The sequence below is a fragment of the Helicoverpa zea genome, chromosome 6, assembly GCF_022581195.2.
Source record: "Helicoverpa zea isolate HzStark_Cry1AcR chromosome 6, ilHelZeax1.1, whole genome shotgun sequence".
Taxonomy (NCBI): Eukaryota; Metazoa; Arthropoda; class Insecta; order Lepidoptera; family Noctuidae; genus Helicoverpa; species Helicoverpa zea.
The window spans coordinates 5,963,141-5,978,493 of NC_061457.1; the positions used below are offsets into that span (position 1 = coordinate 5,963,141).

The 15,353-nt window shown below is 35.1% G+C and overlaps 1 long non-coding RNA gene across 1 annotated transcript; it reads right to left on the reverse strand.

Annotated features, from left to right (window-relative positions):
- Positions 1 to 14,216: 14,216 nt before the first annotated feature.
- Positions 14,217 to 14,994, reverse strand: LOC124631531. The gene is made up of 2 exons (XR_006984518.1): positions 14,587 to 14,994; positions 14,217 to 14,317 (listed from the first exon to the last, which is right to left on the reverse strand). It is a non-coding gene; the product is annotated as an uncharacterized LOC124631531 (long non-coding RNA).
- Positions 14,995 to 15,353: the final 359 nt, after the last annotated feature.

Below are 15,353 nucleotides of genomic sequence, written 5' to 3' on the forward strand. Positions count from 1 at the left end.
TTTTCACGATGCAACCGTTCATTATAATAAATATTTCAGAACAAATAAATAATATTTCTCGATAAACAAGTTTTATTTTTTCTACGAATTTAAATGTTACACTTTAATGTACGTTAAGTCTCCGTGTATTTATAATGAATCATTAAATCAATCAATTTAGCAGTACGACTGAAAGGCTACGAGTTATATTCGCCAAAATATTCCTTTTACTTTGATATTTATTATTTGACTTCAAAGCAGTTTTAAATTGAATGGTTCTGTATTACTTTGAAATATAAGAGAGCGCGTGTAATATGTATTTTCCAGTAACTTGTTCATGTAAAAAAATTAAGCGCTTGCTCCGGCGTGGAATTTCTAGAAATTATTTCTTAGCCGACGTTTTCCACTCGCGAGGTGCAAAGCAGGTATTTCATTTCAGCTACACGGTTATTAAATATTCGCAACACTATGTAAGTAGGAACCAGAATAACAAAGGAAAACTCTGGCATATTTCTTAATATAAATTAAGGAATTTGTTTAGTTTAGAACTGAAACTTTTCGTCATCATTTAATGGTAAAACTTTACCTAAATAGAGCATCTATAGCTACAAGCTACATGTACATACATTAGCAGATAAGCATAAGGTCTCATAGTTTTATTGTGTTTGGGCCAGCTTGATTTATCGTCATCGAAATAAGCAAACACACAAGACAAATGGGAATAAGATGGTGTTGCTAAGAGGGCGATGGGGCGCGGATCATTTATGAGGTATCAGTGAGGGGCGCCCAAGCGGCGCGGTCTTGACCGCGTCACTAGTTCTTCCTAATGAGAGCATGCCCTAATTATGAAAGGATACTTCTAACATTAACGATCGCCAGTTTTCATTTTGATAGTTGGATATTAGTACCTATTAGAATAATAGTTTAGTAAAATGTAAGCAGCAATGTAGGTGCCAAAAAATCGATCCATTTCAGCGATGCGATGCTCTTTCTGCTATTACTGTTACGAGACCTCATTAGAACATTGACTTTGTTGCTTCATGAGAAGCAAAAATGACAAAATGCTTATGATTTAAAAAAAATATACCAATAGAATGAACAATCGTGAGAGATTTATTTCTTTTAAGTAACCCTTGCACAGCTGGATCAGTTTGTTGGCTTGGGTTGTGTTGTTTCAGCGTACATTGAGCACTGCAAGAATAGTTGTAACGGCTGCCAACTCGCTCCGTGCGCGTTACCGGCGAAACTTTTTATTGCTCCAACTTCTGGCCAGTAAGAAATATCCAATAAATGCATAAGCTACAATTTTCTTTATTTTTTAAAAGTTGTTAGAAGATACAAAAACTAGCTAGGGCATTTCCTCTTTTATTGTTCTGTTTTCTTACTGTGTTGCTTATTTTAATAAATTGTTTGTATAAAGTTAGTCTCACTGACACTTGGGTTAATATAAAAACTGTTGCAGTATTTCAAAGTAGTTTATACCTACAGGCCACCATACAAAATAACACATTTGTTATTTTAATTTGAGTACCTAACGTAGCTACCTGAAATAAACATCTAAGCAAAATACGAGCGCTAATAGATAGTCGTGTAATTAATATTCGAGCAAAAAATATTAATGTCTCATGCCTTTATTAATGGCTTGGGAGATAAATGGGAGGGCGGCAGGGAGGCTTCAACAGCCTCCACCGCTATTTACAATACGTGTACTAAGAATAAAAAACGGTTCGTTAATTCCGAAGTGATTATATTACAATACCGTGCGGGGGTCATTAGCCGACATAACGTGAGTGCCGCGCATTCAGCGGAGGACGCTGAATGTTAAAAGATTTCTGGACTCCATGATCGCTTCCTGATTTCAAGAGGGTACGGACTTACCTCCCCAAATGTGAGGGTTGCGTGTGAGGTGCTATTATTTCCGCTTAAAGCCTCACCTTGCTTGATATGGGAAGGTCGATAAAGAAACTTACCAGTAAATTTGAGGCCGTGACCTTGCTATTCATACGATATCGACTTTCCCATAGAGGTTATTCGCCGGCGTACACATAAAGTACAGTCGTAAACAAAACATGATTGACATATAAAGGTATTTGGAACACTTTTCAATAGAAGGTGATTTTTGAGGAAAAGGAACAGAAACTAATGGTATTTACTCGATACAAGTATATGTCTTTATTATTTTTTTATCTAGTGGGGCAATAATAAAGGTTTATTAAGTTGAAATAGAATAGGAACCTGGCCCGTCGACGGGCAGGGTGTCAGGCGTCAGGGCTCGTAGAAAAGTTATGGGAGCGGCGACAGGCGGGCTCGCTCTATTGTGCCGACGGCGGCGGCTCATTTGCACCCGTCAATTAACTGCAATTAACGGCGGCTACGCGCCATTTGCGACCTCCCTTTGTTACTTCTGAGACCAAAATAAAAATGTAATTTCACTTTTGAACGTCAGCGTCTATCCTCACTTTTTATTCTCAGGTTAATATAACCAAAAGAACTCAAAAAGGTTAATGCCGGAGAAAATGCACCTACGTAATTATGTTAAAGTTTTAATGATAATATAATGGTTGTATGTGCGCAGCGATCATAAGTTTTTAAAAGTTGCAATGAGTTCAGATTTAGTGCAGGCTTTTTACTTGTAACTTTGGTTAACGTGATTAAAGTTTTAATTATAATTAAGGGTATACGTGGTTTAGTGGAGCTCACTGCCTTGCCAAGATATGTATATTTTATATTTAAAAATACAAGCGAAGTAGAAAGGTTTACATAGCTTTATTTTTATTTTGACTTACTTAAAAACTAATCTGAAAATTAAATGTTGTGATAGCTAATTTATTTCTGCATCGAACAATATATTTTATTTATGTGTTTTATGTAAAGACGTTAATGCATTTTGCAAGTTAGCTTAAAATAATATTTAATAAACAAAATTTTCCCAGGCAACATAATGATTATAGGATTACTTACACGATTCACGGACATACACGTATGATTTACGAATACCTATAAAAAATGTTTGCTAAATCATCAAAAATAACATAAATTGAAAAATTAAAGCGACTGAGTTTAAGGTAATCTTGATTTAGAATATTATCTACTCGCCATTAACAGAAGAAAGTTATTCAAGAGCACAGCAGATATGATTGAGTTTCGTCCGGGCTCACAAACTCTGGCTGCCGAAGTGGATTCAACGAATATTGAAATGTAATCAATGTTTATGATTGTGCTTGTTATAATGAAATACTAAATTCATTTTAAACTTTATTTATAGTTTGCTTTGAATGTTTAGAAGTCTTATTTATAAATTCATCAGAAGTTGGTAACAGATGTCGTGCTCGATCTTTGACTGATGTAGGTTCTGAAACAAAAGATGATGGGGTTTTAGTCCGTAGGTAAATGCCTGACAATAAATAAATTAAATAAATAAATTGTTTAATATTTCACTTTGAACATAATTTTACAATATTTTGCTTAATTATAAAATCTCGCTGTACCCGCAGCAGAAAGGGCCATCTGATGATTTCTCTTCTCAAAAAAGGTGTTTTGCAATTAGGTATGTTTTTTGAAAGCAGTGATCATAAAAATGTTGATATTCTTATTGATTTTAAGGAGCACTACATAGCATATTATATTACTTAGAATTTAATTTTCTTTTGTGAACAATTTCAAATATTTGGTAGAATTAAACGTAATAAAAAGGTACGTTTTAAAATCGCTCTTTACTTGGCTATACAATTTGAAAAAGTTAAGAGAAAGAATATAAAAGCAAGCCTTTCAATTGGTACAATATTTGTCTCTAATCTAATAAATCTTAATTTATTAGTCTTTTCTTCTCCTTTTTATTGAAACCCTTCGCGAACTTTTACATTAGAAAACGACCTGTGGAATATTTATTTAAATTAGTTTTTTTAGAAGATGGTGCTTGTATGCGTACCTTCGAAAAGATGTTAAGATTAATAAAAATAATGCATATTTATATTGTAATGATTAGTTTTGGCTTTCTGAGTTTAATGTTAATATTATGACTTTTCATTACAGTCACTAATTAAAGTCGTCCGTATGCCTACACGCATATAAATGTTCCGCGACGTACATGAAGTTAATGACGAGATTCGCGACTCACTCCATTCACGCGCCTGACACAAAGTGGTAACGTTACCGTTTTAAATTAAATCCTGTCTTGTTACAATAATGCTTACGATTAAAATAGCAACCGCAACGGCTTTAAGAAGGTTTAGCTCGCCTAGTTCATAAAGTCTGATCTACTTTGTATCTTAACTCCGTATCTAATGGAATGAGGATCGTAAAGTTGCAAGCCTCGCTACACGAGTGATCTCTAAGAGCTTTTAGGCATTTGTCGTTACTCGTTTTAGGAGTTTTTGAATTGAAATAAAACATCGGTAAAATTATTTTGAAGTAAACATATTGATTTTAATATAGAAAGCATTCTAATTTGTATTGGCACAATAGAGTCGACATTTGTTTGATTGTGTTTTATGAACGCTATTCTCATCTACCTCACTATCGCGGGTTTCAGTTTTACAAATGGATTGTTATTCCTACATAGAGAAACTGAGTATTAGTATATTTATAAGATTTATCATCGTCGAAATTAGAGAAAGGGCAGATGGGGGCCTGATAAAAATGATAAAAGATACGGGTATAGTAGCCGACACGCATGTATCACAAGATTGAGACTGAGTGATTGGGCAATTTAGATTCGTGACAGACGGTATGATGACGCACGAACTATACCAAACGTCATCCATCACTCGGCTAACGAAGACTGGATATATGAGACGCATTACTGAAGCCTCCGTGTATCCGGCATCGATTTCACTTGACATTTTAATTCGGAGATCGGGTCTTTGAACCGGCTCGTTAGAGGACGAACCTCTCTCATCTCACGTGAAATTAGTTACGATGTGGATAAGATATTGTTTTACTTATTAAGCTTTCCAGTGAAACATTACCAAATGTCAATCAATAAAACAAAAGACTACTACTTGATGATGCTACAAGATATTTATTTGATCCAAAACTCTCACCTGTACTTTGTAAGAAACATAGTTCGGCTATATTTGCCAACTACGTATTGAATAGGTACGCCATTAAGATTCCGTCGCCGTGACTCTGTCTCGTAAAAGAGATTGCCGACGTGGATGGAATATCAGTCGCGAAGTACAATCACAAATCTACAGTCGTCATAGGTATGCACATTGTGCCAGCGTTTTCCGATAAAGTGTTTAGACTTTTCAACATGCTGATTTGCTCGGATCGGCGGCGACATTTATTGCTGAGCTAGCGGCCCGTTATTCACAAATTGATTTGCGATCAAACGATAATTTGAATGTCAACATTATTGTGATGGAAGAGCCTCGTTGACTTTATTATTCATACTCTGTATCGTACGGCGACGTTTGATGGGGTATATAAAATTCAAATTAATTGTGTTGTTTGTTTTATTTCAAGAATGATGCTATATTTGAAGATTTGCGGCGTAATAAAATATACTTAAGCATGTTATTTTTACCTTCGATTGTCAATTTTCGTAACTTATGTATCATCCCAAATTTTCTATTATAATAAGTATGATTTGGTCCTATATAATAAAAAAGGGAGACGTAATAACCAACAAATCAAGAGTCGAAAATGGAGAGGAAAAGGACCGCGCGTAATGCGTCCAAAAGTACTCTTTCATTTCCGAGTTGACAGGAAAATATATGTATTTCCGTTGACTGCATAACAATACGGTTCCATTAGAACATACGCCGTACACAAATGCCAAATGGATGTGGTTGGTAGTGTACACACAACAATCGACAGCGTCGTATTGTCGGCGACGGAACAATATTGTGCACCTTGCGGTAATAACGACCTGCCTTCAGATCGCAAGCCTCCATTGTATTGATTCTGTACCACTTGTGGACGCCCCTTGACGAACAATTTAATACCAAATCTAACGCAAACTGTAAAAACTTTCAGACTTTAATTTTGTACTATTTAATAAAACGAGCTTTTGTTATTTCAAACATCAAAAGCACATTCGCTTTTATTTGAGTTAATTTTCAATTTGCGAGATTAATGTACCTATCAATAAGGTTTGTAACGTTTACGAGCGAACAATACCTACGTAAAGTGCTTACACATAAACACCCTATCTCCATATTCGGTAATTGCGTTCGGTCCGTATACGCTAATGTTATAGCACCTATAAAGCCGGCTTGTGCTGAATTGATGTTTCCATGACTATTAATTACGTGTAACTAGACGTTAGTGCTTGCCACACAGAATGGCAGTTTTGGAAGTTTTAGCAGTTGTGCTCGCGCGTGTCAAATTGTCCATCGTCTGTTACAATAAGTTTGCAATGCGTGGCGTAACAAGCCGCAGCTTAATCAGAACATTTGTAATTCTAAGTAAGCTGCGGCGGCGTCCCCGCCTCGCGCTGTAATTACTAGCCGGGACTTAGTTTTGGGTTATTCACTTAGTCGCGTCCACGTTTTGTGTCAGTCAATCTGTATTCATGAAGTTCGACGTTCAGTCGCAGAACTATGAAGTCATCCGCCGAACACGTAATGTGAACACTCAAATTTCTTTCTAGCATAATTTATGAGCTGACTTTGCATTATAATCCCTGGCTGATGGCGTAATAAATTGTGAGATCAATGTGCAATAAATCAAGATTAGAGCGGTTATCTTTGCGTATCAGTAATAAATTGATAAAAACATGCGGTACCTGTAGTACGCAGATAAATTCGTTGATATACAACAAATATCAAAGCTTTTATTTCCATTAAGCGTTGGTGCTTTTGTCCATTGACATCGTAATACGAATTTCAATGTGTTCAAATACACAGCTCCAGCTGGCCAAGTTCACTGCGATCAGATCTTGACTCAAAGGCTTCTAATATTTCTGAACGACTAGTATTTCAAAGGAATTTCGATTTATTTACATCTTATTGGTGTGTTCCGAGTATATTTTATAGAGTCCGCTGTTAAAGAATTTTACAATTTAGATTGCTTTCAGTTTTTTCACAAATGCTCTGTTTACGGTAGTATACGAAGTGTATTAGTGAGTTCACCAATATAAAGAACATATTCTTAAACCCCTTATGTTAAACATAGGCTCTTTTAAAACTACGTTTAACAGCACAACAACAATGACGAATTCAAACATTAGTAGCAAGTATTTACGTTTTGTTTTAATCACATACAATGTAGCAAAGTTATTCGGTTTGTAGTTAGGGTTTGTAAAATAGGCACTAAGTATCGGTGATGTTCTGTGATTAACATAAGGGCCATTTCTGTCCCAAGGAACAAACCTTAAGATTATAAGCTTATACGCAATAATGTATAGAAACACACTAAGAAGAAATGGGCTAAAATAAAATGTATTAAGTCATAATGCAGGATTCGCGTCGATCAATCAGATTGGCGCTCATTCGTAACAGCAGGAGGGCAAAGACAGGGGTCACTAACTAAAAATAAATATTGGACCTCAGAAAAAGGTTGCTCTATTCAGCCAGCCTATTACTTGTGTTGTGTAATTCCGTTCACAAATCTTACGTTATTATGTCGTGGCCCTAAATGGGGATTTGTGTTACTCCTTGTTATGGGTTTATTATTTTGTCTTTACTCCATATAATTTCCCATGGTATCTTACTGTTTTCTTTTATGGACCTTTTCTGTTAGACGGGTACGTTTCTTTTGATAGAGGTACAATTTTTTTTGAAGATCTTTCGAGTTGTTAGGTAGCAGGGAAAAGACATCACCGTGAAATTGACAAAAAGAACATGAATGTATTGGAACCATAAAGAATGTTCCTACTTTAACATTATTTAAAGCTACAGAAATATATTCATACTATCTATCAGTCTATTTCTAAAAGAATAAGTCTAATACTAACCTTAGAACTTTGTCTCTTGGATGTCCTTTGTGAATTTGCAGATAACATGCAGATAACACCTCAAATTGACACATGACATGTCATTGAATATAGTGTATCATTTTCAATATTGCACATACATGACAGTCGAAAAGTTTCGATTATTTAAATGTAACTATTGATGAGTTGCAGGAAAGAGATGACGCGAGATATTGAAATGTTTATCTGTAGTGAAAATTGAATGACATAAATTATATTTATTTGTAGTTTCTACGTCACTCGTGATTTTTGTTTGTTACGACAACATTGGTCACTTAGCTACCACATAAGAATATTTCCAAAAACAAACTACAGTAGTTCTTATCAGAAGGCAAACACATGGAAAACAGTAATTTGTGATGGCCTATAATCCCATAAACCCTTGCTAAGCCCTCGCCACCACTCTAATGCGAAAGAGTCAGGAAACAGTCTAATTAAATGCTCATTTTACTGTAATCTTGTTATCAGACACTTGACATTGCCAACAAATAAATGGAAAGTACTTCTAAATATGTTGAACGAATAAACTAGATATTCATTGTACGACGTGACATGAAAACCCTCTTGTATAAGTATTACTTGATATTAAAGATCATTAGCATATTTATAAATATTTAAGTTCTTGTGTTCTACAAGAGATATTCACAAAAGCTTTTTGTGAACTTTGTCTTATTTATACGAAGGTCGCGGTGGAAGGTGAAAATTAAAATCCACTGGAATTTTGATATGGGAAGACTTTTTTAGATGCTATATTAATTATTTTCAAAATATGTAGGTACTTGTATAGTGGAGGACGAATAGATTTTTTATGGATACTTCTCTCCATGCGAGCTGTGCTGTGACTTACTCCTTTATCAAGTGAATACTGCCTGAAATAACGATAAACAATAAACAACAGCTATTGACTTTTTGAAAATTAAAATTGTATTAATGATTAATCATATGATGCTTCTCTATACAAGCGTTAGGTATGTCTGAAACTATATTTCCGACTGTATTAAAACATAAGTTCGTTTGGTAACGAAAGTTCGTGTTTACTATTTCAGTCGGACAAAGGCTCGCATGCCGGAACCCAGCAATAACACACATCGTGATAATCTAATAGATAGGGAGCCAATTTGGGGTTCCTGCCGTTCCGATCCCAATCATCTTGCGGTTTCCACCACGAACTACCATCAAATCTGATAAAGGTATATTTATCCTATACCTACGTAAATATGTAACTGAATTACACATGACGTGACGTCAATTTACATAATGTTGGTACAGTTTAGGAAACGCGTTTGTTATTTAATAACCCACGTCAGGGTAGGTTGTGTCGGTATAAATGAGCGAGGGTAGGCTTGGTAACTCGGTTTAAAATTCAGTTGTTTGATGATGCGTTGCCAGTTATATGCCACGTCATTGTTGGGTGTACGTTGACGTACGGTCGGAGTGCGGTTTAGTGTCTCGTCTCTCTGTACTGTGAAGCCGACTTTGGATCGACACGTGCTGGATTTTCAGTTCGATTCCCTTTTATAGGTTTTATGGGGAGATGGTGTGAAGGATGGATAATATTTATAGGAAGGTTAGGGTGATTAAAAGAGATAAATATACCCTATGCCTGCTAAATATACCTTGATACGTAAAGGGCATTTTGTTTGCATTGTGATTACCGGCACACACTAAGAAGTTTGTTCTTTTTGAATGATTCGATTTCCACTTTATATTGATAGTACCTACTTATTTACTTCACGGAAAAAAAGTTTTAATGAGGTTATAGAAATAACGATAAAACCTCTGTAATTTCCTTTAAACGCTTTACTATACCTACAATATTTCCTCCAGAGTGTAATAAATTATTGGAAATCTTAGCAGATATAAATTCTTGTTCCCAACGAAATTGATTTTCACCCCATTGTTTAACTTTCATTTTACTTTGAAATTCTATTAACCATTCGTTTATTCAACTAATCCGAGGGTTAAGATACATCTGGTTTCCATGTACCTATATGTAGGTACGTACAGTCAACTTCAGGTCAGTGGTAACAGTTTTATAGGAAAATCGTACTTATTACTATTGAGTTAAGGCAAGACAGTTACCACTGATGTGCAGTTTACTGTACGTATTGGGTTTGTACTCGAATGGCGAGTTGGTCGAGTATACCCAGGCCACGGTCTCTTTGTTTTTCGCCCATCCCGTCTATTTGTCTTTTAGTATCACCTATCGATTTTTCGGCCATACCTTTACCTATATTTTCGGTTGTGAATTTTAATTTTGCTTGAAAATAATATAGAACAGCGCCAGGTATTTGGAATTGTGATTATTTACTTAGTTTTGACATCGATGTAACTGAATTGAAAATTGTCTAATTAAGCTTTGTAAAGTGAAAATTACTGAGTGAGAGGTGTTCTATTACCAGCTCATAATTAATTAGTTTTCAGTAAATCAAATTAATAGAGTTTACACACACACACATTAAATGCGTAGATATACAGACAGCTGCAATCAACGAATATAATAGACCAAATGGCTTTATACTATTACACAATTAAGTAGGTACTTACAGAATATTGCGTCGAATCAGATAGGTACCGTCTGTATTTTTCATGCAAAAATACGGATTAGGTTTCAGAAGCGTGATAAAAATACTAAGTACTAAATATCGTTAATATTGATACCTGCTTCCTACGTCGTATAACAATAATCTGTTTCCAACAGCAAATTGAGACGATTATTTATTACCAACACAAAATCGCTTAGCAGTGACAGTCATATTCATGGAGATTGACACGCCATTGATCCGCAAGCCTCCGCGGAAAACAAACCTTATATTATTCACTCTACGTTACGTCTGCTGTTCAATATTCGAGGGAAAGTATACGTATTAAGTAGGTATAGAGGCCCAAGGAAACAGTACTGGACGTTACTCGTAAAAATAAAGGTGCTATCAAGAAATTTATTGGTGCAAGCGTCCCATTTTATAGCTGATCTAAACGGCTCCGCAGTTTTTAGCACGTCGTCTGAAGCACCCGAGATCTGGTCGTTTTTAAGTAAAGAACTACGTGCAGACGTGTTACAAACTGGAACAATGACCTATATATAACCTTATATATACTTAGGTTGTGAGTGCGCCCGGAAACAAATAGGCCATTCTGCCCCAAGTCGCACGTGTTTTAAAAGGCGACTTAAAGTGTTAAACGGCCTGGTTTAAAAGCCTGGTAGGTACCTATTTGAACTTACCTTGTAATATTTTATCTGTAACGGAGAAAGGAATTTTAGAAAAGGTAGATATGCATTTTGATGGGTAGGGAAGTGCCTGTGACTTTTAGTCAGAATTTTGTTGCGCCAATAGGTATTTACTAGTGTAGATATCTGGTACCTAGATAGGTACGTAAATTTTAGATGGCGAATTTTTAATATTGTTAAAGCAAGTCTGCAAAAAAGTCGGCTACGATATGGTTAAATGTTTGAGTCATTTATTTAAGTTTGCTTAGGCTAAATTACACACCATTAATACATATATCTCATGCTCTTGCAATATATTCAAGCGGCACCACAAACTGCTGTTCTTTGTTATTGCTCTGGATTTTATTCATGTTTACATTTCCTTTACTATATAATAAATGATATTAAGGTATGAATAGTACGTATTGTGAAGCATTAAATATTATCAGTTTTTATTGCAAATTGGTGTCACATTATTTGACCAGACACAGGTGTCGCGATAAATTGTTTATCGCGATTGATAGCTTAATTGCAACCATTTGTAACGCGATCTCAATAGCTCTGTGTTGGTCGGGTTCAATGCCATCGCTAATATGGTTTAGAAGTTTTGAATTTGTGATAAGCACCAAATTACTGAAGTCATTTTCATCGTAATTCATGCAATTTGAACTTTGAGGTTTTTAAACTTAAGTACTTATATGAATTTTAAATGACGAGATGAATAACTTTATGTGTACCAAAATTAAAAGCTGAAACCCCGTTACATGAAAGAAAATAAAATTTGCACAATGCAATAATCCTGGTGCCAGATTTAATTTACGAATTTGATTTTAAAATTTAATTCTATTTGAATGCTTTATGTACAAGAAAAGAATTTGCACAAAGGCGGACTTAATGTCAAAAACTTTAATCATAGCATAAAAAGATCATAAGGCGCGCCTTATATACAAAGTGCGTTGAAACTTAATATAATATGTCATTGAACTGTTGAGGTACTTAGTAACTCAATATACCTGCTACGTTGACTTCATTGGGGATTGGAGACCCAATATGTGAAGATCCCTATAGTTAAAAATATCTTCACACCTTATCCCCTGCGGGTTTCAGGACGAATCGAATGACATCATGGTGAATTTTTGCTTCATACATCGCCACCATAGTGGAAACGTGGCCAGACCGCACAAATAACGAACATTTTTGCACCAAACATGATCAGCGGGCCTAGCATGACCGCCATAGAAACAGCTTTTGTCTACCGGAGAATCGACAAAATGACAGATTGAAGAAAGATTTCTATCGACCCGAGCATGGCGATGTTTGACATCGAGAAAAGAAATGTTTCTTTTCTTCGTCGACATGTGTCTATCGCGTCGAGCATGACGACTATATTTTCTCTACTTTTGACATTTGGGAGTAGATATAACTTTCTATATGAAATGTCAAATACTCTACATCTCATCGGACCTAGACAAGAGTAGACAAGAATATTATTATAATTTTAAGATCTCAAAAAGCATTTACAAAGTATGTCGGGGTCCTACCGTCGTCATGTGGTCAGTTTTTATGCTGAGAAGAATCAGTGTAAAGCTCAAAGAACGAGCTATACGAGTGTTAAGCCTCTCGACATTGAAAACGTAAATGTGCAGAGATGGTGCAGTATTTGTGCGGAATCTGTCTCCTAGGATATCTTAGGGTCTGCCTGTTCATATCAATGTAAGTACCTACAGTCTATTTTATTTCGTTGTGCTTTCCAACCAAAAATATGACAAAGTTTTCGTCCTTATAGATAAGTTAAATATAGAAAGATCTATTCATTTATTATTGTTTCTAAGATTATTTTGTCTATTATGTAGGTATTGCCCTTCATTGCAAGAAAATAATTAAACAGAAGAAAAATATTTAACAAAGCTTAATTGTTGCAGGTTCTTTGTTCGGGTCCTGCTTAGGTCATTAACAACATTACTAACCACTGTTAGCAAATTTTTTAAGCAATTTGTTTTTGCAGTGAATACAAGGTTAGTATACCTAATATATTCCAACAGGTATCTGTGGAGATCAAAGGGGGAGGCCTATGTTCAGCAGTGGATGTCCTATGGCTGAGATGATGATGATGATACCTAATATTAGATATAACCTCTATTTCAGATTGTAGATACTGAGTGCAAAATACTGAACATAAATGCCAATTATCCTGACAGAGTTCATAAACAATCAATTTTCAATAGTTCTCTCATTAAGAACAAACTGCGCAGGCTATATGACTCTAGAATTGGACAGTTTTATCTGCTAAGAAAAAAATGACATTTTAAATAAACAACCATTATGATTTTAATATTCACATTCTTTATTAAATGATATCATTTCAATAATTTATAATTTGTAAACTGACGACCCAGTTGTCATTCAGCATCCTTTTTTTGTAATCTGAAACAAGAACACAAAATTAAATTAACATTCATTTTCAGGGGATTCTAGTCATGCGTTAGGGTCTTGACTCATTACATCAATAAGAATGCTGATAATGTGTCACTATCAGTATGTTATTCTTTTATTATACTGTAAAATAATTCTTGTAAAAACTCTTTACCAAACAGTTATTTCTTTTTGCAGGGTGCCTATGCTACAACTCTTCCCGAAGAAAGGCAGAGAGAGAGACACACTAATGACCTTAGCGGTAGCTTACTACAAGCTGCAACTCACAGAAGAGCAACTATTATGAATATCTTTGTATATCAACAGTTCTTCAAACCATACAGACAGAATTGAGTTGCTGGGGAGTTTGTTCCACCGCTTCTGCTGCTGATTTTCAGCCTATTTTGAATAAATGACTTTATCTGTAGCCTTAATTTTATGTAAATAAACCTTTACCTCTGTGTAAATGATTGTCTCATTTTATTTTTTATCTTAAGAGTTGTTGCTTATATCACACAAGCAACAAATAGGTAGGTAGGTACTATAATTATTATTGCCATAATTATACTTTGAAAACAAACCATGAGAGTTTTGCTAGAATGAAACCAACAAGTCTGGAGAACTATTACTAGTAAATGAATATTATTTAAAGACACTTACTAATAATAGAATGTTTCTCGTGTCAGCATTGTATGCCAACAGCAGCTTTTGAATACGGACCTATTCTTCTTTATCGTGGCCTTCTTTTCCCAATGGATCGCGATACTATCTTCTCTGTTTATTGGATGGGACTTCGTACGCTGTAAATAAACAGGTTTTGTAACGACGAAAGTAAAAACACTTCGGACAATAATATAAGGAAGCAAGATAACAGTGAGGAACGCATTGAACTGTGCATGGCAAAGTTTTCATCAGACAATGCCTCCAATCACCATTTATTGAGATTATTATGTTATTTTCCTTTGTTCTTTTCATCGTATGTATGGATATATTATGTTCGTTTGGATTAATTACACACAACTATTGGAATAATCAGTACTTTATTTATTTAATCACAAAATCTACTTACTTTTTCCTTGCCGCACGCAGTAATCACCAATATTTAAATAAGTAAAATCAACAACAAAAATCGTTTTTTGTAAACAAACAAACATGAACCATTTTAGTTCCACAGATAAAAATAAGTTCGATGAATACGTTTTGTTGTTACTTTGAGTTACGTGAGTTTATGTATAGGTTCATGCGTGAAAAATAGTGCATTGACACATTTTTTTGGCTAACTAAACGTAAATTCATCGTAGAGCGACCCATCACTAGCTACTTATCCGTTGCTATGGAAAGTCTTTCTCTTGATAGAAACGCGAGTCTACAGCTCGCGCCATGCTCGGGTAGAAGACATGTCGAGTGGGAAAGAAAGAGCTTTGTCGTTTCTTGGTAGAATAGAGATAGAATCGCCATGCTAGGCCCGCAGAATATATTAACAGACTTTTCAGGAAATAAGTATTTATTGCTTTACTAGAAGTAAGTGGTTAAATAAATAATGAAGCGAGGGAGTTATGTTGATAAACTCTTGAGTGTCCAAATCGTGCATATCATTTTATTCCAATGTTTATGAAATATATTTCTAAATCAATGCATCTTTGTGCTAAATGCTGGAGCGAGCCTTTGGTTTATGTCGATCTTCACGACATGAAATATTTTTGTCTCCAAAAGATATTTGCCGTACCCATTTAATTTGAACCTTTTTCAAAGGTTAGTGCGAACGAGTAATTCGTACCATGTCATATTAACTGACGTGTCTTTTGGAGACTACAGAGTGAATTTATGATATTAGTA